General features: G+C 45.6%; 1 long non-coding RNA gene across 1 annotated transcript; it reads left to right on the top strand.

The window, feature by feature from the left end:
* The first annotated feature begins 746 nt into the window (after positions 1–746).
* LOC142564045 (uncharacterized) lies at positions 747–22,980 on the top strand. The gene is made up of 2 exons (XR_012824472.1): positions 747–833; positions 21,933–22,980. It is a non-coding gene; the product is annotated as an uncharacterized LOC142564045 (long non-coding RNA).
* Positions 22,981–24,916: the final 1,936 nt, after the last annotated feature.

Here is a 24,916-nt window from a genome sequence, read left to right as displayed (position 1 = left end):
GCTATGCGTGCGCAAGATTAATACACGGTTTATCCTGTCCTCTTGCTGGCGATTTCAAAGCGTCACCAAACTGAAAGACACCCTCACAAAGGCATCATCCTCTATGCGTATAAGATTTGCCCGACTACCTTTTATTTCACAGCCTGCATCATAGTATCATGCCATTTTGCAGCTCACATATTTGTCCAGCGCATCACGTCTCGACTAGGTTAGATCGCGCGTACCAAGTCAAACCGATTTTTGCCCTCACTGAAACATACCGGTATTCACCTCTCGTACTATGTATATATCCACCTTGTATTGTCACTCAGTATTGTCACTATCGACGATTCTGAATCTTTTCAGTAGGCGCTTCACTCCTTTTTCGAACGTCGAGGCATCTACAATAGTTTTCCTTTTTGTATTCCCTTTTGAAAGGGGGACCTTTTCTAGTTTTCGCTAGAAACTAAACAAAGCATAAAAGCTATCCACCTGATCCTCCTATTGTTTTATGAAATGTTGCCTAGATTGTACTTAAACTGAACGTGTTAGTACTGTACCTTTTTGTTTTTAGTTTTGTTCTCCATGCTATAATTAGCGTTGCATTCTCGTGTATATTGAATTGCCCTGTTTGCCTTGACTGTGACTATATTTGTTATGCCCTATGGAGCCCCCCCCCGCCCCCCCCCTTTCTTTTAATACCCCCTTCCGGGCCTTTAGGGTATCCAAATAAATAAATAAATACCAAGCCTCGTATTGTCGTGAAGGTATGACCGTAACTAAGGACACTGATGCCCAAGCACTGACCCAAGGACATGGCGTACTTAGAGGGCTGAGCCTGGTCACGTTGTCAGGTTAGACACTCTGCTCACTACGGACGTTCGCATAGGAACCTTTTCGGGCAGCCATTCTTACCAAGCTCTCCCTTAATTTTATTCGCTTTATTAAACAGGCCTCGAGGCTTGCCTTTAATAAGTTAATATGATCGGTCACCGTTCCAGTGGCTGCTTGAGCAAAGCTAAAAAAGGGACACTCTTTGGTCGTTCCCAATACGATATCAGCATGGTACCTCTCTGCTTTCAGGGTTAGTTGGTAGAAATGTCTTCATTATTTTATACTAAGAAAGTAACAAGCCATTGTTACAGAATGATAAAAAAATGTCGTATACGTGTGCTTCAGCCGAATTCGTAAGAAAGAAGATGTGTGGTGGCGCCATATAGGCGGGTGAATATATTTTCCTCTTATCGCATACGAAGACAGTAAGTTTATCAGCACAATTAGTTGAGCGAGCCTAGATTCTTGAGCAGCTTTTTTCAAAATGTTGAATAAACCCATTTATACCCCTGACCTGCGTGCTATCTGTCGCAGTGTCGCCAATAGTTAATACATAACGTCAACCTCAGATGCAGCAGTAGTTGAACCGACCGTCGACAGCGGATGCATCGGCAACCATGTCGACACGACGACGACAAGCCGAGAGCTCATGGCATGTATTCTATATCGAAATTTCATGGCTAAAATTAACGTTTCTCTGGCAAATTCTGCTAAGGAAGCACCATATTCGCGAACATTATTACAATATTGGCGATGGGTGCCATAAGATCTGTATGAATTACTCTTAACAGCCATCGAAGTGACGATTAATGCGTTTTGTCTTACTTTCCTGAAGTTGTCTTTAGCTCTACGCGTTGACTTTCGCCATGTGGACGACCTATAGCAAGCTGACACGGATATAAATTATGCATATTGCCCCGTCGGTCCAGTTTTTCTTTTACGGAGAAAAATAAAGCAGATCCCATGTCACCTGGGAACCACTCTTATGTAAAGCACTGTGTAATGACAACAGGACGTGTTGTTCCTGTGTCGTTGTCAACCCCCATTGACAACAAATTGCGTGTCCTTGTCGGAAGACAGTCTGATTTTATTTGGATGCTTGTCGATGTGGTCTTTGGGCCAACACATTTTAGTGTTGTTGCATAGCCTTTGCCACGGTATACTGACCGGTATACCGGTATAAAGTATACCGGCATAATGACCGGCATACCGGAAGAGCTCCACGATCTCACTTTTTTCGTCAATATGCCAATTAGCCTTCGACGGTTGCACAAGCGGAATGATCATGAATGGCAACATTTGAGGTAACTGCCTTTTTGGTGCCTTGTTTTTCTGGCAATGTTGTAGGCAGTGTGGAGAAAGAGAAATGGTCTCTTGCGTGCCAGATCAAAGTTACCCAACCAGGTCGCTGGTATGTAGCGTTTCGTTGTTAGGTGGGTAGGAAAAAGTGACCGAACCTTTATAACCAAGCTCCTGACTCCTCGCGAGTGTTTAACGTAGGGACGGTGCACTGTACCTACGCCTCCGCCGAGACAATGCCTCACATCCAATGTTCACCTGTGCGTAACTGCCTTTAAACACGTGTATATGTTGCCTTGTTAGTGTCTAAAGGTGAAGCGTTTATGACGTCTCATCTCTAATTGCAAGAAGTAGCGACGGCGGACACCGTAGACCAAGTCAGTTTTGCCGCCAAAGACGCTAACTGTACGTTCCAATATTTATAAGCGAATTGTTACTACGCGACGCAAAACACGCATGAAATCTCTGGCTTAATGGTAGAGTATCGGGATGCTAAGTTCGGCACCCTGGTTGGAATTTGACTATTGCACGCGTAATTGATTTATCATTGTGCATTTTAGGCTCTCCAGCCAGACATCAAGCGTACGACAAAATTCTGGTGAGTGGTCCTCTATGTGATTCGTACTAAAATAACACTGCCCCTTTTTGTTTGAGAAGTATAGAAATCTATTTGTAATGCTATTATACGTTGTTAATCGCGCTGATCAATCTGTATGTGCATGTTGCGAATCGGTCAGATAAATGAGAAATATGTGGAAGATATAACTGACCCCTGTATACCGATTTCTTAAACTGCACACCTTGCCGTGGAGGTATTGCGTAGTCAAGAGAGAGAGAGAGAGAGAGAGAAGAATACAGGAAGGCAGGGATGTTAACCATTCAATAGTCTGGTTGGCTACCCTACACTGGGGGAAGGGAGAGAGAAGGTGGAGATACGTGTACGGACAGCACTTCAGTTAAAGTCACCCGAGCAAACCAGAAGTTCTGAGAAAACACAAAAGTGCCTTCACTGCCTTCTGAGCCGATGATCGGCCGGGACGGTGCTCTAATATTGTCTGTTCACTCAGAGGACGATCGTCTAGTTTCCTCAATGTGTCGGACAAATACTGTCTTTGTGCTTGAAATTGAGGACAATGGCACAATATGTGGTCAATGTTCTCCTCGCATGCGCAAACATCACATGCAGGACTATCAGCCATTCCAATTAGTGCTGAGTAGGCATTCGTGAAGGCCACTCCAAGCCATAACCGACACAGAAGAGACGCTTCACGCCGGTGCACACCGGCTGGAGGTCTGAGTTGAAGTGAGGGGTTTAGTCGGTGCAGTCTTGTGCGCCTTGTATGTACGGTATTCCACTTTGCTAAGGAGATCGTGCGTGCCAGAATGCCAAGTTGTCTCGCGGCGTCGGTCCTTGAGAGCGGAATGGGGACGCAGCGGTCTTCTTGGTTTGACGTCCGAGCTGCCTTATCGGCGTCATCATTACCAATGATACCGCAATGACCTGGTATCCACTGAAAAGAGATATCATGGCCTTTTTCTCTTAAGTGATGGACAAGTTCCGCGATTTCGCACGTGAGCTGATCGTGAGTTCCATGTCGGAGAAATGAATGCACACATTGCAAGGCCGGCCTTGAATCGCAGAAGACTGCCCATTTTGTAGGACTTTCAGTATTGATCACTTGAAGCGCGTCGCGGAGAGCCGCGAGCTCTGCAGCTGTAGACGTAGTGACATGGGAAGTCTTGAACCGCTTGGTTATTCTCATTGCTGGTATAACTACAGCGCCGCCGGAACTGGTTGATGTAGTTGATCCATCAGTGTAGACGTGTGTGCAGTCGCTGTATTTCTTGTACAAGAGAAGTAAAGTTAGTTGCTTGAGCGATGATGATGGCAAGTCCGACTTTTTGTGAAGTCCTGGGACTGTAAGGTTCACTTGAGTACGGCGCATACACCATGGAGGAATAGAAGGCCATAGGAAACATAGGCCTGTAATCTAAAGAAACATCTACAAAGAATCTTCATTTAGAACGTATTTGTACCACCAAAATTTTGTAAAATAGTGATTACAAAGTGCATAGACAAATTAAATCAATCTGCCTCATGATACTCATTGCATGCTAACAAGAAGTGCGCAAGTTACACGCCTTCTTGGGAACTGCGCTATGGATAGGACGAGGTTAGACAAACACGAGCGCCGACAACATGCAAATTGCAAGTGATGAGCAAGTAATGTGTACGAACAACCTGCGACTAAAACCCATTTTAAGTGTAGAAATTGTCAGCTTGGGAAATACTGCCAGAGATGATTAACGTGGAACATTTTAGCAAGCACCTGTGGTCACTTGACATCGTCTTGTTAGGGAACGCTGGAGATGTCCTGCGAATACTTGCCACGCATATTTGAAAACAACAACTAGGCAAAGCCAAAAGGGTAAATCTAAGGTTTCATACGGGAAATGCTGATGTAACTTTAAGAAAAATCTCTGATTGGTAGTCAGCCTACAGGAGAAATCCAAGGAGTGACATGGATGTACGAACACAGGGCGGAAAATTTCCAGACGAATAAAAATGGGTCGGAGTGCATAGTTATTAGATATAGATCCGTGATCGGCAGCTCACCGCCATCATCGCAAAAGACATATCGTCAGTGGATACTACCATTACTAACTTATGGAGCTGGAACTTAAAGGTTAACAGATAAAGTTCAAAAGTTAGGGACCGCGCCATGCGCTATAAAAACGAAAATGACAGGTGAAGCTTTAAAACACGAAGAAACTAGCGCACAGTTGAAGTTTATCTTCTAATTGAGATTGAGAGCAATCAGCGGAGTTGCCCAGGATGTGGAGCACCGAGAGCCGATAAGCAGCGCCGTCTTGGAGAAGCCGGACACAGCTGGGTGCAAGGGGCGGAAAACGCAGTCGAAAGTGGCACAAGGGGTGTTGTGAGATGAGGTTAAGAAATTTACGGGCATGAGATGTAGCCAGTTTGACACCAAACAGGGGTTTACAAAATAAATTGCTGGGGGTGGGCCACGTCCTGCAGTGAACATAAAGTAGGCTGCTGACGAAGACAATAAGGTAACTACCAGGGGAGCATAATTTATTCATATGCGAATGCATGGGCAATTTCGGCGCCGCTATGGCGCCTCTGGGATTGTGAAATTTATGGCATAGTGTCTGTTCCTAGTGTACGGAAAGCCGAATTTCGGATATGCAATGTCTATGGCATTAGTGTTCTATTCCCTTGCTTATTTTGCTGCTTGCAACATTAGGTCATTCATAAGTTGGTTTCTCACAAGAGACACAACTGAGCAGTGAGTGCTGTGGTCTTTAGTACTTAGTGCGCTGTTGAGCTCGTGCGCATGCATTTCTTTTCACCGAGCACTGAAGCCTGGCGAACCTGCTCGGCGTGATAATGCACCGTCGCGCACGGTTGTTATCTACGAGGCGGTTGCGTTTCCGTATCTTTTCGTCACGTCGAGGCCTTAAAAAAAGGACAGCGGAGCTACGCCGAAGGCATTCTGCGTATCTTCCGGCGGCAGAAAATGTTCCTCGTCCGGCATCGTATTCCTGACACGGCTCGGAGCCCTGCTCGGCCGAAACCTAACAGCGCGCTGTCACCAGCGTCCTAATTCACAGTATCCTGGCTAACTATTCAATGGTAATTATGTTCCCTACGAAAGGTAAGGTATACCTGTTTTGCTTTTAAATTACAGTGAATATTGATAAGTCATCGATCCAAACGTGCTACGATTATTGAAGTTGGACATGCCAGTGCAGCGGCACTTGCTAAAGTAGGAATGTGCAACTGCGAGGGCCACCATGCTCCTGAGGATACTGAGGATACCGAACTCACGCGGGAGTCGAATGCAAGTGAGACAGTAGGCCCATGGGCCATTTCTTAGAAGGTAATTTCAATATGCATACGTAAGCAAGGCCAGGTGCAAGGAACCGCTGTCTGCAGGATCCCAGCATGAAATGTGTGTCTTCGGTACGCTAGCAGGCCTGCGTTTTTTTTTTCTTTCAAATGCATCTCGTTCTTAAGATGACAGAAATGGAAAGCAGGCGAATTTCGAGGGGGTGCACATTCCCACCGCTAACATGCACGGCGCAGAACTTTGCAGGTGTCCGCCAGCTCTTTATTGAGCTATAAGATGCTAATCACTGTGAGAGCGTCGCGAATCCCTGGCTCATCGCTCATAGCGTTATCGGGGCCCTATCTCCATTATCCACATATCTGCGTTTCACGCATCTATATTTCTTCCCTCGCTCTTCCGTTTGGAGGAGGCGATGAAACGATAACGCCGAGGAGAGAGGAATAAAATCGTCACGGCACCCTGTATTTAACAGTGCGACTTTGTATTACGCTAGCCTTTCATGCCTGTGCCTGCCGCGAAGAACCTGTTGGAGCTCATGCTGTGAAGGAACCATTATTTCCAGGCCATCTACGTTGATTTATTTTGTACCATGTGTTATTTTAAGCATGCTTGTGGCAGAAAGCACAATTTTAACCTTTGAGCTGGATTACTCGGTAGAACGGACATTACTTGCTCGGGTATTTAAAAAGCATAATAGACTAATTAACAAAATCTTGTCAATTAAGGTAAAATAACTTTAATTTACACGCCCAAATTCAGGTGGCGTAGCCGGTTAGTTAGCAAGGCTTATTAACTTTGAACAGGTCCTAAGGATGACACCGGTTTCGAGATATATTTATTGTGAACGTGTGCAACGAAATACATTGCTGGTCCCGTCATTTTTGTGCTGCAATGCATAAAACAACGTTTTTTAAATATAGGTGAAGGAACAGTGGATTTTTATGGCAGTTCTGACGGCGCAATCTCTGATTGGTAGTCAGCCTACAGGAGAAATCCAAGGAGTGACATGGATGTACGAACACAGGGCGGAAAATTTCCAGACGAATAAAAATGGGTCGGAGTGCATAGTTATTAGATATAGATCCGTGATCGGCAGCTCACCGCCATCATCGCAAAAGACATATCGTCAGTGGATACTACCATTACTAACTTATGGAGCTGGAACTTAAAGGTTAACAGATAAAGTTCAAAAGTTAGGGACCGCGCCATGCGCTATAAAAACGAAAATGACAGGTGAAGCTTTAAAACACGAAGAAACTAGCGCACAGTTGAAGTTTATCTTCTAATTGAGATTGAGAGCAATCAGCGGAGTTGCCCAGGATGTGGAGCACCGAGAGCCGATAAGCAGCGCCGTCTTGGAGAAGCCGGACACAGCTGGGTGCAAGGGGCGGAAAACGCAGTCGAAAGTGGCACAAGGGGTGTTGTGAGATGAGGTTAAGAAATTTACGGGCATGAGATGTAGCCAGTTTGACACCAAACAGGGGTTTACAAAATAAATTGCTGGGGGTGGGCCACGTCCTGCAGTGAACATAAAGTAGGCTGCTGACGAAGACAATAAGGTAACTACCAGGGGAGCATAATTTATTCATATGCGAATGCATGGGCAATTTCGGCGCCGCTATGGCGCCTCTGGGATTGTGAAATTTATGGCATAGTGTCTGTTCCTAGTGTACGGAAAGCCGAATTTCGGATATGCAATGTCTATGGCATTAGTGTTCTATTCCCTTGCTTATTTTGCTGCTTGCAACATTAGGTCATTCATAAGTTGGTTTCTCACAAGAGACACAACTGAGCAGTGAGTGCTGTGGTCTTTAGTACTTAGTGCGCTGTTGAGCTCGTGCGCATGCATTTCTTTTCACCGAGCACTGAAGCCTGGCGAACCTGCTCGGCGTGATAATGCACCGTCGCGCACGGTTGTTATCTACGAGGCGGTTGCGTTTCCGTATCTTTTCGTCACGTCGAGGCCTTAAAAAAAGGACAGCGGAGCTACGCCGAAGGCATTCTGCGTATCTTCCGGCGGCAGAAAATGTTCCTCGTCCGGCATCGTATTCCTGACACGGCTCGGAGCCCTGCTCGGCCGAAACCTAACAGCGCGCTGTCACCAGCGTCCTAATTCACAGTATCCTGGCTAACTATTCAATGGTAATTATGTTCCCTACGAAAGGTAAGGTATACCTGTTTTGCTTTTAAATTACAGTGAATATTGATAAGTCATCGATCCAAACGTGCTACGATTATTGAAGTTGGACATGCCAGTGCAGCGGCACTTGCTAAAGTAGGAATGTGCAACTGCGAGGGCCACCATGCTCCTGAGGATACTGAGGATACCGAACTCACGCGGGAGTCGAATGCAAGTGAGACAGTAGGCCCATGGGCCATTTCTTAGAAGGTAATTTCAATATGCATACGTAAGCAAGGCCAGGTGCAAGGAACCGCTGTCTGCAGGATCCCAGCATGAAATGTGTGTCTTCGGTACGCTAGCAGGCCTGCGTTTTTTTTTTCTTTCAAATGCATCTCGTTCTTAAGATGACAGAAATGGAAAGCAGGCGAATTTCGAGGGGGTGCACATTCCCACCGCTAACATGCACGGCGCAGAACTTTGCAGGTGTCCGCCAGCTCTTTATTGAGCTATAAGATGCTAATCACTGTGAGAGCGTCGCGAATCCCTGGCTCATCGCTCATAGCGTTATCGGGGCCCTATCTCCATTATCCACATATCTGCGTTTCACGCATCTATATTTCTTCCCTCGCTCTTCCGTTTGGAGGAGGCGATGAAACGATAACGCCGAGGAGAGAGGAATAAAATCGTCACGGCACCCTGTATTTAACAGTGCGACTTTGTATTACGCTAGCCTTTCATGCCTGTGCCTGCCGCGAAGAACCTGTTGGAGCTCATGCTGTGAAGGAACCATTATTTCCAGGCCATCTACGTTGATTTATTTTGTACCATGTGTTATTTTAAGCATGCTTGTGGCAGAAAGCACAATTTTAACCTTTGAGCTGGATTACTCGGTAGAACGGACATTACTTGCTCGGGTATTTAAAAAGCATAATAGACTAATTAACAAAATCTTGTCAATTAAGGTAAAATAACTTTAATTTACACGCCCAAATTCAGGTGGCGTAGCCGGTTAGTTAGCAAGGCTTATTAACTTTGAACAGGTCCTAAGGATGACACCGGTTTCGAGATATATTTATTGTGAACGTGTGCAACGAAATACATTGCTGGTCCCGTCATTTTTGTGCTGCAATGCATAAAACAACGTTTTTTAAATATAGGTGAAGGAACAGTGGATTTTTATGGCAGTTCTGACGGCGCAGATCTCGAAGCCGGTGCAATCCTCAGAATTCTCTCCAAGAAGATACGCCTTCGCGACCTCACCGGCTGCATTTCGTAAATTTGTACGTGTCCCGTGATGCAGTTACATTGAAAACTAATGTGTGAAGTTTTGTAAATTTGGTTTTCTATTTTTATTACACGTTCAAGTAATATCCACCTCTTCGAGTAATTGAAATCAATCATAAAGATTATTCGATCAGCAACAGACATTTGTCGAAAATTCTGCAAATTTAAAAATAAAAAAACGCCACTAATACCAGAACTGTAACCTTGTTGTGAGACGATTTTTACATGATTCAGGTATACAGCATGAACTTGCCAGTCAGGACGACGCATGCATGACACTGATGACCGCTCTTTCAGCGATATCCAGACTTCATGGAGGGATTGGCTCGAGGCCTTCTATCTAAATATATAGGAAAGGAGAAATGTCGTTTATTGAATTTAGAAGAAAATGTTAAAATCTAATGACTGCTGGTCGTGAATTTTTGTATGAAATCGTCGTTTTTAATAAAAAGTGGCAAAAATCGCAAATTCTTGAAAGATGAAACTAGCAAGTTTACAACTATGGAACCCTGTAATGGGAAACGATATCATGATTCCGTCAAATGTGTTTAACAGTACATCTAAAGTGGATAAAATTCAAATTTTATATATGGTTCCCGAGTAGGCCGCTAACTTTCAAAACCCTTGCAAACAATGTAAACCCTTGTAATCTAGTAAGAGACAAATTAATATACCAGATTTGTTCGCTTTGAATGTTCTGATAAGTGTATTTGACAGAACTGCGATATCTGTTCTAGATGCAGAGCTACAAATTTGCAAACTTTGTAGTTCCATTTTTTTCAAGCTTACGAATATTTGAAAATATCATTTAAAAAATTCATTCCCTAAATCGAAATTTGCTTTGTAACAGCCACTAGAATGTAGCTTTCTCTCGTAAATGCAACAAATTTGATTCAGATCGGCCAATTGGCTATCTCTGAAAAGCGTTTGCGTTTTGCAAGTATTCGAATAAGTGACATCGGAGTTGGGCCCGAGCTAAAGCTTCGTCTTAAAGCTATATGTTGCACAGCAGGATACACGATCTATTAAATAATAGGCATAACATCACCGCCACCTCTATTGCGTACTACTAAATTACAAAAGTTAAAAAAAAACGCTACTGAGCTCTAAATGCTACTAAGTTAAAAAAGTTGTTTCTGCATTTTCTTCATAAATCAATATGACTGTCTCCTATCAACCATTCGTTACGAATTATGCTCGTATTGTACTAATTTGTACTCACGCAATCTTCATTATTCATTCTCTTCCTTCGACCAAACCTATGCGGCATTCACGTAATGGTGAACCAACGCGAGTTACTTATTATCGAACAACTTGCTTGAAGTTTTTGAATCCGATGTTACAAGTTATTAACATTCATTTTGCTTTTTCCACCTTTTCTGTACTAGTGATCGAGCTTGTCAGGATACTTCTTTTTTCACGTTGTAGAGAAGTCGTTATATCTGAAAAGAATAGGCGAGTTGCGGGTCCCAGAAAGACTGTCCTCACAAAGCCTGATGGCACTGATTTTTACGAACAATTTTTACGCTCTCAACATGCGACCTACCATTCTGTAAAATATACAACGGGCAAAATCTGCCTTTGTATATGGTAACGACAATCAATATCTATCAAACGGGCGTCAACTAGAGTACTGTGCGTGGTCGGAAATGCGCGGCTTCACTTAGATACGCAGCAAATTTTTCGACGCCGTATTGTAGACTAATGCACAAAAGCTAGACAACTGTATTGTACTCGCGTATGTCCACATTTTCATGCATAAAAAAAGAAGCACGCAGAAGGCGCGCATACTGAAGGGCTACTTTGCATTTCGGTGCATTGACACTGAGGGCCCTGCAACGAGGATGCTGCCCATAATGCAGAAACGCTTGGACTGCTTGCCGACCCACTGCTTCCGTCGCGGCATCCGCACTTCCTGCCTTCCCGGGTACGCCTTCTTCGTCGTGTGACCCTCCCACGACAGTGAACCCAACGTTTCTGCAGGCTCCCTGGAAGCGCACCACTCCATTCTTTCTCAGCGGAGGCGTGGACACGACGCCGTCAACGACGTTGCACACTGGCTCTGCCGTCCCAGCTGTGGCCAGACCGAACCCCCGACATCGCTCAGCCAACGTGTGGTCGCAGTATCCGCCGCGCTGTTGCCGCAGCAGGCGCGCCGCCACTGAACGAACTCGCCTACCTACTCGAGATACAGCTCAGGAGACCGGGCAAGAGTGCGTCGACATGCACCCACTGTCGGCAGCCTCTCCGGCCGCTAAACGGCTGTGCTCAGCCCAAACAAAACCCGGCAGCGCTTCGCCAGAGGTTCCGCCCCGGATGCTGTGGCCGGTTTGCCGTACACTGTTGTGGTCTCCAGGATTTCCGTGTAGCGTGCTCCGAAACAGCCCACATGGCGCACTGCAAAATCCAACTCGTGGTAGCAGAAAGTTGCCCCAGGCCGCCTTTTTGTCACGTATAACGAACTCTCATATATAACATCAAGACCGGCTGGCTCATTGTGCAACCTTGACGTGAGTTCTCAGCAGTTGTGCGTTCGATGCACTGCTGCTGAGAATGAGGTGGATGCCTGGAAGAAGTTGGACACAAGAACCACATTAAATTTCGACAGAAAATCTTATGGTCTGAGATATCGGTTCGCGTCAAATTATGCCATAAATCTGAGCTTATTGCAAATGCTTTTGCAAGCTCATGAACAGGTTTTTGAGGACCTGATGATCTACCGCCGATGTGTGTCTGTTGAAGCGAGGTTTGTATTCTGTGACGCTGTCCCCATTTTTTTGCAGAACTCCACAATTGAGAGTCCCTGGGGCTGTTCTTTGATAGCGCGTGCTGTTTTTGTACGATTTATCACAGTCTCTCAGTGCGTGGAAAAGCCACCGCCGAGTATTATCTCCAGAGTATTGCAGCAGGCCCAACACTACGAAGAAGATGAGACTAAGAAGCATTGACCCTAATAGTGTCGTAGAATTCGCAGCCCCAATTAGGCCGGGTGAATAAAGTGAATTAGCGCTTTGATATGGACGGCACTTCCACCTTATTGGGTAGGGGAGGGGAGAGAGTATGGCAGTCTAATGCGGAGGATTAGCCAGGTTTCTGTGGCGAAGGCCACCAGCGACTGCAGCACAGCCATGTGGAGTTCCAAGTCGCGAGTCGGGTAGATCTAATCGTCGTAGCTGGTGACGTTGACCGTAGCAGCCGAACTGAAGATGCATATGTGGCACTGTGAGGCTTATGCATGAGCACGGCACTGCCAGACAATGTGGCGGGCTTTTGGTCTGATGGTTTCATGGCAGTCGCGACAGCGGGTATCGAGAGTCTGTTGCTCGGTGAATCTGCACTCAGGACGTGGCTGCGCCATTTCTTTATTACGTGCGGAATAGGGGTGGTGCCATTTGGGATATAATGGAGTAGGACTTGGATGCCTCTGGACGATCCTTGAGGTAACTGGTGCTGTCTTGATCGCACAAGAGTAAGAAAAAAAGCAGAGAAAGGGTGGTTAAGCACACATGAAATGTGGCTGGCTAACCTATGCAAGAAAGCGGCACTATAGAAATAAAAGAAAAGGGGAAGTTTCGTCCTAAAGGCGAATAATCGTTTGTGATAGCAAATTAGTAGACAGCTATGCGAAGTAAGGATAGTAGCTTTTTCAGCCGTGTGAACTGGGAAACATTAACTTACTAAGTGAATTAAGAAGCATGGTGTCAGCACGCACAAGCAAACACGAACATATCACACGAAGAGCGCGGACACTCGCTGTCAAAACACTGGTGTGAGCGAGCGCGGCAGCAGCAGCGAGCGAAGTGATTTTGTGCGCTCTTTTGGCTTCAACGCAAGAGCGGCGAGAATACATCGCGCACAAAGGTATCAGCCGCCTGCAGATTTTTTTGTAGAGAGGACGCGCGCGACCGTGTGCTGCCGTGCAAAGTACGCACTTGTTGGCTGAGTCAAGGTTGAGCCGCGATCGTCAGTTCCCCTTGCGCCCAGCGGCCAAATGCGCAGTTGTTGCCGGAGCACAACGCCGTCTCCCCCCTACATCAGTCGCCCCCTCACCCCCCCCCCCCGGCGTATTGCGCGCTGAAAGACAGCGCATTTGCTCGCCGCTTTCTTTCTTCGCGCGCGCCAGCTTGAGCCGCGATCATCACCTTCCCTCGCGTGCTTTCACTCGCACATACAACATACGGCGCGCGGCAACGCGGTATTAGAGAGTTTTAGTTTAGGGGACGCAAGCGGCTTGCGTACGCAAGAGCTAGGGGCGACGTTACTGCGCATGCGCCGACCCCTACGTCTACGTCTGCGCATGCGCAGTACCGTCGCCCGTAGCTCTTGCGTACGCAAGCCGCTTGCGTCTCCTGAACTAAAGCTCTCTATTATCGCCCTTGGACTTTATACGGAACATCACGGCGACTGCGGCCACGACGGTGACGGCAAAAATGCCCTTGGAGTGTCCATATAAATGCTATCGCAATAAAAAAAAAACAAAGGAAGGGCAGTGCCCACTTACTGCCTCTCACGAAAGCTTGACTTTTTCAGAAAATAAGCGTGATTTTTAAGACTTCTTGGTAGACATTTGTAGAATCTCGCTGGCTGTATGTCTGTACTGCGAACAGAGATGATTGTGGCAGTAACAAATGCTTAAAGAGCCCCGAACATACGGCCTTGATTATTGCCCCTGTCACGCATGTAGTGACATATGAACGACTGGCAACGAATATGCATCACTTACTGACACCCAGCAATGGCTACTGACCCTTTGCCTGAGTAGAGCAGTTTGACCATTGAGACACCGATTGTGGAGAACAGGCTTGCATGATTAAGCAGCTGAGGGCTTCGGAATCTAAACAGAACAAAATCCGGCCTGACTCTCGATTACCATGGGACAAAGGTAAATAAGCAAAACTAAACTTGCCGGAGCTTCATCTACGGAGAGTAGAGGCGTAAATGAAAATTGTACAGAAGCTGTAGCACATAAGATTCCTTGATGTGTTCCGAGAACAGGAAGAATTGCAGCCTAAATTATTGTCAGTGAATTGGATTTATAAATGCAGGCGTGCGCCAACCGTGATTTTCCATCGGATTTTTTCTTCATTAGTTTGACCATTCCTCATTGTCTGAAACATCCCCGCATATCCGTTATTGCAGAGATCAGCCACTCCAACTAATAGATGGCAGAAACTAATTGGAAAAAATGAATTGTTGCTCATTGTTTATTTTTTGCGTCATCTATCGACCTAAACGTCCGCTCAGCCACTAATTCCTTTCGGTCCATTCATTTTTCTTATCATTTTAACCACTGCTAAGACCTACAGAACATTTAGGAATGTAGCGGAATGAAAACAAGCACAATATTTTCGACAACTTTGTTAACTTTAATGAGTAAAAAATTTCCGTGAAGCAATTGGTGCATTAAAGTAGAAGTGATGGCACGCTTTCCACATGCAACTCGGGAAATACTCAGGCACTCTATTTAGTCGTGTCCACCCTAAAATGCTGGAATACCAAGCGCTTGCTGGGTGCCGACACAGGAAAAAAATTTGACATGCCTGCTCGTTAGACCCTCCGCTGCGGGAAAGATGAATCTTATTCCGCGAGAAAATGTTATCTTCCTCTTTCTATGCGTGACGTTGATTTTGTTTAACATGTGGTGACCGGTTTCAGTGACGTTCTCACATACAACCACGGGGAGCCTGCCTATATCCCTGGCTTGCAAGTGCCTGTGGCTAGTCTTGAAGTCGCCACCACCTATCATCTCGTTCCCACTCCAAATGCATCGTTTTTTACGCAGCTTTAAAGTTTGTCGAGCAGGTAATTCTCACAGAGAGGCGTTTGATCTTACTTTGTTTTCGACTCCGACTCCGACGGTTTGACACTATCTCCAGCGACAAGACGAAGTGATTCACAATAGGCCTGCAGATGTTTCTTTGCAGGAGCATATCTTGCAACTAGAGAAGGCCTTACCAAGAATGCGTGTGATACACAATATCAATACGGCTTAGTGCGCTATAGAGTGGTCTAGAGTGGTAGAATAAGCTTTCTAGTACGTGAAAACTTTGCTGGTGGTTTACAAATGCTCGCTGTGAATCCAACTCGCACTTTATACAAATAGCGGTTATTCTGCATGGCATTGATCATTGATAATCTTTGAGAAAAAGAAACTGCTGGTCACAGTCGAATCACCCGCCCGTTACACTCTCTCGAGCCACCCATGTTTATTACGATACTTTAAAAAATGTCAAATGGTGCAACTCTGTTGAAGCTCATAATTTGCCAGTGGAGTTATAACGCTACAGTTCACTTATATTATGCGAGCACTTCCATGGAGTTATTTGATTCTCGAGTCATCTGCTGCCACGCTCGCACACTCGCCTGAGTCGTCGGTCCACACTGAACTCGGCGACGATGACAGACAACTGACAGGTAGCAACCCTTACTGGAAACACCGAAATCCCTTAAAGTAAGCAACGTCTCTTCGCACTTCCTTCGAACACTTCGTGTTCTTCGCCGTCGACTCTTCGCATCCGAGTCCAGCGGCACCTTTTTTTCCAGCGTTCCGTCTCCTCGCTTCAATGCTCCCTGCTGATCTTCGGGCGGCCCGATCTGGGCACGTCTAGACGGTGCACAGGGGGGCCCCGGTGATCCACCGGCAGGCTCCATGATTTACCGTCCCCATGATGGTCGCGGATGTTGGCTGCGCGCGGACCATTCATCACGGCCAGCTTCGCCCCTGGCTGGTCCCTTCGGCCTGCCTTGCCCTCGGACTGCAAAAAAGGCTTCGCCCTCGTTCATATACGCGTACCCCGCCGCGCTCGCACCAGTATGTGTGCTATAGAACGCATCGCTGTCTAGTATGGACAGGTATGCGCTGCCTGCCCCTTTTGAGGCGGCGAGTTGCATAGGTGCAGCTCCGCGGTTTTCGATGCGCGCGCGCTCACGCGGACAGCATTTGTCCGGTCCAAGAGGTTGTAAGGGGCGCTGCGGCTTCACCCGTGGTATACTGTGCGCCAATCTGAAACCCCGAATTAAGGTGGGGGTTCTGGCAAAAGGCACGGCAAATATCTTTGGCAGTATTTTAATGTGAGGCGCCTTGAGCGCGAGCAGCGCGTTCAAGTTGTAAACAAATTTTTGCGTCCGTGCTCGAGTGGCAAGATAAACTGAAAGTGCTTGTCGAATAATTCACCCTTAATATGTTATATGCGAGCTTCCTGGTTAGGTAACTTGTTGGTGCGACTGCTCGCGGAAGGTGGGGGTAAAACGGCTTGACGGCCGGATCAAAACAAATTTTCAGTCAACTTCCAAGATGTATCTTTCTGGGGGGAAAGTGTACAGGCTTCCTCTGTAATTTCGCGCTACCTCGACATGATTGTTGACGCGTTTTGCAAGAACTCGTGCAGTACAGGGAGAAAGAACGAGGAATATCGCTGTTTGAGCGACAAGAAAGACCGTCTGGCCCACAGATGTCTACTCTGAAGAAACGCGTTGTCCCTTTTTTTGGCGGTCTTGTCACTCCTTTCCGCTATTACAGAGTGAACGTAATTAAATAGCCCAGTTCTGTGGCTTTGTACGGTATTTTACTCTGGACAGTTACTCTGCGTACGCAAACAAGGAAGTGTAAAAGTGCACAATAAATGTAGACGTTGACGATGTTGAGAAATACAAAAACAGGAAGAGAAGACATCTCAGAGAACATGATGTGAAGGATGCTCCTCTGCTTGAGGCTGGGTAAAAAAAATTAAGATTTTGGTACACAGTCTAGAAATGAAAGGGCGGATATACAGATCTGACCCATCCCATCCATAGTTCCCTCCTACATTTGTTTCTGCAGCTTGGTAAGCATGATGGAAGGCTGCATTTAAGTGATGCTGCCTGTTGCAACTTAACGTGTGTTTTCGAAGAGTGCGCACCCTTTATCGCTTCATCTGGCGATCCTTCAGAATTCGGACTAGCACCACTAACGCGTGCTCCTTCCTATCTTCCTGCCACTCGGCTACTTATAAATACGCTTTACACCTTTCACTAAACGTTCATTTTGTTCTACTGACTACGCTGATGCTTCACTGGTCTGGCGTTACTGAGAGCACGCCATGGCTATGCTGCAGTCCTATTCGAATGACTTGGCAGAAATATGCGTGTTTTTATTCGTGTGGATATACGAAGAAAATAGCCTTTCAACCCCTTTTTTTTAATCGCCACTTAACGAATGCTTAATACGTAAGCAAGAGGCCAGCGCATATAAAGAAAGGAAAACTAGAAAACTAGATGTCTTAGCAGGAACACATGAACACAGCGCAAAATAAAAAGAAAAGTAATACCTACTTACAAACTTGTGACATTTGCGTCCAGTCACAATGGGACATAAGGAGCTTGCAGTGTTCAGGGTACATTGCTATGCGTTTTTCTTTACCTTTCTAGGTGAGGGTCAACGTGCACAGTGTTTACGAAGTGAATAACCACGTGTTCAGGATGAAGAGGAAAAACGGCAACGCGTAGATGTTACTAGAGATTCATTCAGCAGACCCTGAATTGCGTGAATAATCAACTACGTCGTAATAAGTACAGTGAAGCGCAACATTTCACGGAACACGAGGTCTGAGAAAGAGCTTAATATCTGCCCAACCTCACAACGCAGTCTACAGCAGCAGCCTCTACCAGCATATTTGAACTGCGATGTTTAGTTTTACTGACAACTTTTATAGGCGGCCCGGAAATAGAACGTTTTCTGAGATCCCGTGGTCTGCTAACATTTGTGGTTGACTGTGCGTATGGGACCATTTCACTGTGCATATAACGGTGCTTTCGTGGCAATAAGACAATGAAATGAGCAGGAAGAATTGCCATCCCTTTTTATTGAGATGTAGAACAGGCACGAGATTATTTTACTTGCATTTCTTACTAGTCTCATCAATCTGTTCTACTGCCACTTGGCAAATTTGTTCTGCCGCCGTTACAAATATGAAACAGACAAACATATCACGCCGTGTGTATTTTTTCTTGCAGGGCCGTTGTCGAGCCGAGTTGCGTTGTGCGCCTGCATGGACCAATTAAATAATCTGTGCATGCGGCAGTGGGGCATCTGTTCTGAGCACCCGTCGAAAAAAACTTTCGTAGGCAATAAGTCCAGATATGTCAACAATGTATAAGATGTGTGTTTAGTATCTGCAGAGAATTTTGTGTATTATTAAATGCACATGCACCATCTGCAGCCAACGTGTAGAGGCAATTGACATTTCGCTAGATCCCCGAATAGACTTAACGCATTTGTCTCTATAGGGAGGCATCCAGGAGGTGTTCCAGCGCAATAAAAAGACGCAGACGCCATGAGTAGCCAAACGAGGCAGAGTAGTCAATCGGGCGTCCACAACATTGCTGCCTTGACCCACTTTCGTATTAGCATTCGTCTTCTGTGCTCCTCGCTAAAACATGTATCCCGTGTTCTTCATCAATGCCAATTTTTCTTAGCGAAACAGAATGTCTCAAAATCGAAACAATTTGTTTATGTCTTCATATGCTTTTTTTTAAAATGCTTCATCCAACTAAATATATAACAGTAACTGCACTGGAGTTCAACATTCTAATGGCCTCTTCGCAATATCCTACGGGAGCCGTACGCAATCACTAAAGTGAAATACGCGTAATCCAGTTACATTGCGCTTACTTTCTTGCACTTTTGTCTCAAGGCTCCCTGTCATCGCTAAATGCAAACAGGCGCGAAATGGAGTTAATTACGTGAACCCCTTCACTACTGCCTTATCTGATGGTTGGCTTGCATCGGGCCTCGTTTCCATACTCTACTTTGTTGCTGAGTTTAGTCGGCTAATTGCCGGTCTCGGGAAGCGTTAATTCGATCGGTGGCACTCGTTAGCAAAGTGTGTTTGTTGAGCCAACGCGTCCCCTCGCTACGCCGAACGCTGAATTTGCATACGTGTGAACCTTGCAAAAAAAGAAGTTACATTGGCCTTGAAGCATTTGCATGTGCAGCGTGCTGCTCACACTTGTGCACATCTGTGCGGCATGCGGGCAAAGTTATGTGCACTTCAGTGCTAGGGAGTGTTTTGACAGGAAGAACGGAACCTGGATCTTAGATTTTTCGGCACAGCCAGTCGCCCTATAGGCAAGGTTTTCTTTAAAATCTCAGAACCATATTCGGGAAACGAATCTACTGGCTGATTACATTAAGTTAGCAAACAGAATTCATTTGCACAGTTAGGAAAACACGTATTAAAATTGAGGCCAAATTTTATCCCTGTGTTTCCAGAGATGTGTTGTCCTGCTGCAAGACTACAATTGCACCGATGGCACTGTTACCCGGATAACTAGAGCTTATCGCCGATGGTGATTTCGAGAAGAGAGTGCCAGTATTTTTCTCTCTGTACGAGTCTCAGAGTTACAGGGCACTGCTGAAGTACATCGCTTTGCGTAAATTACTAGTAGTTGTTTTCTAAAGCACCTTGAGAAAACCTTGTTAGAATTAAAAACACAATAATGAGTTATTGAAATCACCCTACCGTTCACTGCAACTCCTGAGTTGTAAAGAGCGTTAAGTGGGAATGATACACTACCACGTAGCTCTTGGTTGTTTCGCAAATTCAGAATTTGTAGATTTCTCAACTACTAAGCAGTAGCATGTGAGTTTTTTCTCGTTGACATTTGATCGTATTCAATTGACAGGTACCATTACGTACAGTGCTAAGAGAGGCATCTGTGGCAGAAAGCAGAGGGATGCATACATTCAAGAACGTCAGGCGGTATGAGTGCGTACCTGTTTTCTGTGGATGTATCATGTAGCACCCGTGCTCCATTTTGCATGAAAGGAGCGGACAAGCATTGGCACAATGATTGTTATTTCAGCATTGAGTTGTGTCTGCTAATAACCGTTTGCGTCCCGTCTGCGCGCTGTTTTTTCTGAATAAGTCATATACCAAGTAGCGCAAATCGACACAATCCTTCTCTAAGAGGCTTGTATTTACCTTCCTACTGGTATGCCCCTTCACAAGACAGAAATAGTACCTCCTGAAATGACGAACAGAACATAAGCTTACGGCTACACTCGCCATGTTGACGCTCTCGCTGGGAGAGCGCCGATCACTGCGATTAATCCAAGGCATGGCCGAGAACGCGAAAGAACTTACTGGTGTGTAACAAGGCAGGCAGCGGGACTTGGGGAAGACTTCCTACTATGTCATCATACCATAGCTGAAATGCTGCCTCTTGGATGCTGATTAGAGCTCTCATTAGAACAACATTAGATGCTCATTACAATAACAAAATTGTAGAGCGACATGTGAAACTCCCGCTAAAGCTTTATATTCCCCAAAAAGTGATGCATAAAAGTGTTTTTCGGAAGCTGATAGAAGACCGCGAATACAAGCAAAGCGCTTCGAGCAGCCTGTGGTGCGGCAATTTCGCGTGCATTCGCGGGCTCTTTACTCGTTCGGAAAAATACTTTTATGTATCACGTTTTGCGGAACAGAAAAGCTGTATCGGAAGTTTTTTTATGTCGTTTTACAATTTTCTGGCTGACACTTCTAATCTAATGCTAAAATTTAATCTAACTATAACAAATGTCAGGAGAACGACATGGACTTCTACAACGTTTCTAAAGAACAATTGCGCGAATACTTTTTTTCAGAACACTACTGAGCGTTCCCATTCATTTCTTACCCTTATTGTTGCATTTCATTATACCTGATTGACATGTTTTATTTTTTCTCCATGCATATTTAAGTACCACGTGTCCTTTTGCAATTATATTTTATCGTATTTTACAAATTGCTACTGTGCTATAACTATGTGGTGTCATTAAGAAGTTTGCTACTTCTAGTAACACGTCCCGTTTTAAATAAATGTATTTGTTATGTTTTATCAACATTTTGTCATTTATTTTTCTATACTAGTCTAAGCATGTTTGTTCGTTATGTATTCTATATATATATTGCATCTTACCTATAAATTTTATGTGTGCTGCATTGTGTACGGGCCCCCAGGCACCTTTCAAACTGCACTTTGCCGCTTTTCGCCTGGGGTGAACCCGAACTATTATGTTGGAAATGAAATCCTTTGATTGACTGGTTTGATATTTGATAAGTTCATGAATTATTTAGGACTAATTATCTAGTTAGGCGCAACTAAAGATAGCTTGAGTATCTCCAAGCGACTGCAAACAACATTACCTTTGTTGTGCCCAGCTACGCGGCATTCGCATATTTTTAAACTGGCTAAAATTAGGCGGGACACCCTGTATACGTGAGCGCGAGCGGCATTTGTGTCGCAAGAGCGTCACGAGGCGCACACGCGCGGCAGCAATGAGAGGACGGATCAAGGCATTAAGTAAGCCCCCCAATGTTACTGGGACTCTGCTGCTTTGTCAGTTTGTTCACCCAATTTTATAACTCTGCAGTGGCGAAAAGAGAGTAACGATATTGCTACTAGAAACCCCTGCATTTCATACCCGTAGCTTTAAATGGATCCTTCCCGAAGCAATTGTAGTGACAGCCCGCCGCCGTGGCCACTGCAGCGCAGTGATGCATGATTCAATTCCTGCGCAGGTCGTCCCTCCCGATGACGCAACTGTCATGGTCAACTACCCCAGCCCCAATCAGAACGCTTCTTCATATACGGCGTGGGTCGCAAGGGAACGCCACCGGGGCCGTGGTGTGAGGAATGGACCTGGGCCCGAAAAAGGCCATCATATGGAACTCCACTGACAGAGAGCAGTCGTACGGGCTGGAGAGACCGCACCATATATCATCCGGCCGCGGCCTGGCATGACTTCCTCGCCGATGCACGCGGTGTGGTTCATGATGGCACGAGGTAATGCGCGTGTGTGCTGCAGGCGCGAAGAAGACGGCTTAAGCTCGGAGTGTATCGGGAATTGTTTCTAGGACCAGGTGGTCACAGAACTAGTTTCACGATGTGGCAGCAGCTTTTCTTCGTTGATAAGCGAATGATAAATGCACGGTGCGAACTGCGAGGTAGGGATCACGCGAGCAATAAGCTGGACTAGTTTGATATGGTTAAGTCTGAACATAGAACTGGCGGTAAAAAACATGGATGAGTGAAGGAAGAACAAGCTTGGATTTGTCAGAGGGGTTGCGTGTGTCTTGTCTCATGTAGCGCCTCTTCGCTCTCACATGTCCTTATCTACTCTAGCACAGAGTTTAGCGTCAGCTAGAGCTTACAGCCATTGCTTGCACTTTGAGTTCATATTGCAGCTCGCGGTTGCATTTGTTCCCTCCATCGTGTCTACATTTTCCTAGTAATTTGCTAGCGGTACTGCGAGGAGCTTAATTAATAAGTTGCTTGATCCGCCCCCACTGTAGATGTTCATGTAGATTTTTAAGTGCGTGTTTCGGAGTAAAATGAGGTGCAGTACTTGCAGATGCCTTATTCAGTATAAATTGGAACACTAGTACACAGAGCTCCCATTAGTCACATATCTGTCTTGACATATGCCATGTTTTTGCAGTAGTTTAGTTCATTAACAAATGATAAAGATGGCAGCCTACTTAGAAACCAAGAGTTGTTTGACGAGATCTATTTTAGGAGAAAGGGCATTTGCTCTGTTGCACTATAATAAAAGTTGAAATACCACGACTGACAGCTCAGTGACCGTGTGCACAATGTGTTCTAATGTGATCACTTTCCATGCTATTAGATTTTTTGGATCCACTTTCCGGTGTCTGTCTTTCTGAGTATCTAATCGTTTTCGCGCATACTTGGCTCACGCGGGAGTCTACGGTATGACTGTTAGAGCAGTGGGCTGTTGTGCTGCGGGAACCGGGTTTTAAACCAACGTAGGGCAAACTTGGGTCACTGGGTATGTGTCGCTATTCAATGAAATTCCTTGATGCCTGCTTGGGTCACGGTTCATGTGCCACTGAGCGTCTGCCGCTCATCAATGAACCTCTTTGACGCAAACTAGTGGCACTGGGTATGGGCCGTTCTTCAATGAAGTTCTTTGGCGCCAAATGGATTATAGGTTATGTGCCACTGCTCTATACCATCCATCAATGAACTTCTTTGAAGAAAACATATGGCATTAGGTATGTGCTGTTCTTCGATGAAATATTTTCTTACCAACTTGGGTTACCGGTTTTGTGCCTCTGCTGTAAACCGCTCATCAACGAGCCTCTGATGCAAATTTGGAGCCGTGATTATGCGCCATTCTTCAATGAAATTCTATGGCGCCATCTCCTGTCACGGGTTATGTGCAACTATGTGTATGCCGTTAGTCAATGAACCTCTTTGATGCAAACATGGGGCACTGGGTATGTGCCGTCCTTCAATGTAATTGTTTGATGTCAACTTGAGTCACGTGTTATGTGCCACTGCTCTGTACCGCTCATCATGAACCTCACTGGCCGAAACTTAGGGCATTCGGTATGTGCTCCCACTTTAACGAAATTCTTTGACGCCAACTCGGATCACGGTGGATGTGGCACTGCGTGTACACCGCACACCAACGAACCTCTTTTACGCAAGCTTGGGTCACTGGGCATGTGCCACTCTTCATTGAAGTTCGTTGGGGCCAACTCCGGTCACGGGTATGTGCCTCTGAATGGGTACTGCTCATCAATGAACCTCTTTGACAGAAACGTTGGGACTGTGTATGTGCTTTTGTCAATGAAATTCTTTGGCGCAAGAAGCATTATCGGTTATGCGCCACTGCTGATTAGCAGTCTTGAATGAACCTCTTGGAGGCAAACATGGGCCACTGGGTGTGTGCCATTCTTGAATGAAATTGTTTGACACCAACTTGGGTCACGGGTTACTTGCCACTGCGTGTATGCCGCTAATCAACGAACCTCTTTGACACAAACAGGGCAGTAGGTATGTGACATTCCTCAATCAAATACTTTGACACCAAATTGGGTCACGGGCTATGTGCAGTGTGTGTACCACTCATCAACGAGCCTCTTTGATGCAAACTAGGGGCAATGATTATGTGCCGTTCTTCAATGGATATCGATGGCGCCATCTTGGGTCGCAGGTTATGGCCACTGTTGTATACTGGTAAACAATGAACCTATTTCACACAAACATGGGGCACTGGGTATAGGCTAATCTTCAATGAAATTCTTTGATGCCAACTTGGGTCACGGGTTATGTGCCACTGCGTGTATGCTGCTAATAAATGAACTGTGAGGAAAACTTGGGGCACTGGTTATGTGCTATTTTTCCATGAAATATTGTGTACCAACTTGTGTCACGACTGATGGGATATTGCTGTATGCCGCTAATCAATGAACCTCTTTGACGAATACTTGAGGCAATGCGTATGTGCCGTTCTTTAATGAAATTCTTTGACGCTAACTTAGGTCACGGGTTATGTGCCACTGCTTTATAGAGCCCACCATGAACCGCTTTGACACAAACTTGGGACACTCGGTATGTTCCGTTCTTCAATAAAATTTTGTGATGGGGACTTGGGTAATGGGTTATGCGCCACTGCATATATACTCATCAACGAACCTCTTTCACACAAACTTGGGTCAACGGGTATGTGCCGCTGTGTGTATACCGCTCATCA

The sequence above is a fragment of the Dermacentor variabilis genome, chromosome 11, assembly GCF_050947875.1.
Source record: "Dermacentor variabilis isolate Ectoservices chromosome 11, ASM5094787v1, whole genome shotgun sequence".
Lineage (NCBI taxonomy): Eukaryota > Metazoa > Arthropoda > Arachnida > Ixodida > Ixodidae > Dermacentor > Dermacentor variabilis.
This window is presented reverse-complemented; position numbering and strand designations above follow the sequence as displayed.